The sequence below is a fragment of the Mandrillus leucophaeus genome, unplaced genomic scaffold, assembly GCF_000951045.1.
Source record: "Mandrillus leucophaeus isolate KB7577 unplaced genomic scaffold, Mleu.le_1.0 Scaffold1630, whole genome shotgun sequence".
In the NCBI taxonomy this organism is placed as follows: domain Eukaryota; kingdom Metazoa; phylum Chordata; class Mammalia; order Primates; family Cercopithecidae; genus Mandrillus; species Mandrillus leucophaeus.
This window is the reverse complement of record NW_012101622.1, coordinates 74862-77080: the sequence shown is the minus strand read 5'-3', so window position 1 is coordinate 77080 and position 2219 is coordinate 74862.

Genomic DNA, 2219 nt, shown 5'->3' with positions numbered 1-2219 from the left:
TGTTTCTAATTTTTATTTTTATTTTTAAGTTAATTTTTGTTTTTATTTTTAGGTTTTTCACTATAGGCCACAATGGGCTCAGAAATGTCCTCTTCTGGTATCTACAAAAAGAGTGTTTACAACTTTATGAATCAAAACACAGGATAACTTTGGTGAGATAAATTCAGACATCACAAAGCATTTTCACAGATAGCATTTTTTCTAGTTTTTATCATGGACTATTCGGTTTTCCACTATAGGGTCAATGGCCTCAAAAATGTCCCTTTGTAGATTCTGCAAGAAGAGTGTTTCCAAACTGTTGGGTCAAAACAACGGTTTAACTCTGTGAGATAAATCCACATATCTCAAACCATTTTCACACATACTTTTTTCTATTTTTCATCGCAGGTGTTTAGTTTTTCATTGTAGGCCTCAAAGAGCTCAGAAATGTCTAATCATATATTCTACAGGAAGAATGTTCCCAACTTCTTGAATCAGAGAAAAGGTTTAACTCTGTGAGATAAATCCACACATCACAAAGCATTTTCACAGATAGCTTGCTTCTAATTCTTATTATAGGATCCTCAATTTTTCACTACAAGCTTCAACTGGCTCAGGAATGTCTCTTCATAGATGTTACAAAAACAGTGTTTCCAACCTGGTGAATCAAAACACAGGTTCCATTCGGTGAGATGAATCCAGACATCACAAAGCATTTCACAGATAACTTGTTTCTAGTTTTTACTGTGAAATATTTGGTTTTTTGCTACAGGCTTCAAAGGGCTCAGGAGTGATCCTTTTTAAGTTCTACAAAAAGAGTGTACCAAACGTGTGGAATCAAAATAAAGGTTTAACTCTGTGAGATGAATCCGTGCATGGCAAAGCATTTTCAAAAATAACTTGTTTCTAGTTTTGTTTTTGGTTTTTTTCCCCACATAATATTGGTTTTTCTCTATAGGGCTAAATTAACTGAGAAATGTCCCTTTGTAGATTTTTTTTTAAATGTGTTTTCAAGCTGATGAATCAAAACAAAGATTTTACTCTGTGAGATAAATCCAGGTATTGGAAAGCATTTTAAAAGATAGTATGTTTCTAATTTTCTTTGCAAGATATTCGATTTTTCACTGTAGGCCTCGATGGGCTCACAAATGTGCCTGCACACATTCTACAGAAAAAGGGATTCCATCTGTAATCCCAGCACTTTGAGAGGCCAAGGCAGGCAGATCAGGAGGTCAGGAGTTTGAAACCATCCTGGCTAACATGGCAAAACCCCGTCTTTAATAAAAATACAAAAATTTGCCAGGTGTGGTGGTGGGCACCTGTATTCCCAGCTACTCATGAGGCTGAGGCGGTAGAATCGCTTGAACCTGGGAGGCAGAGCTTGCAGTGAGCTGAGATCATGCCTTTGCACTTCAGCCTGGACAACAGAGCAAGACACTGTCAAAAAAAAAAAAAAGAAAGAAAGAAAAAAAGAAAGAAAGAAAGAAAAGAAAAGTGATTCCAACCTTTGGAATCAAAACAAAGGTTCAATTTTGTGAGATGAATCCACCCATCATAAAGCATTTTCACAGATAACTTGTTTCCAGTTTTTCTCATGGAATCCTCAGTTTTTCACAACTGGCCTCAGAAATTACAAAAAGTGTTTCCAACCTGTTAAATCAAAACAATGATTTAATTCTGTGAAATGAATCCACACGTTGCAAAGCATTTTCACAGATAGCTTTTTTCCCAGTTTTTATCATGGGATATTCAGTTTTCACTATAACCCAGAGAGGGCTCAGAAATTTCAATTTGTAGATTCTACAAAAAGCGTGTTTCCAGTGTGATGAATCACAGCAATGGTTTAACTCTGTAAGATGAATCCACACATCAAAAGGCATTTTCACAGGTAGTTATTTGTTTGTTTGTTTTTATTGCAAGGTATTTGTTTTTTCACTATAGGTTTCAAAGGACTGAAAAACGTCCCTTTACAGATACTATAAAAATGATGTTTCCAACGTGTTGAATAATAAACGGTTTACCTCTATGAAATAAATTCACCAATCGCAAAGCATGTTCACATATAGCTTGTTTCTATTTTTATCACAGGATCGTCGGTTTATCACGATCAGACTCAATGGGCTCACCAATGTCTTTTTGTTTGTAGATTCTACAAAAAGAGTATTTCCAGTCTGTTGAATCAAAATAAAAGTTTAATTCTTTGAGATGAATCCACACATCACAAAGCATTTCACAGATAG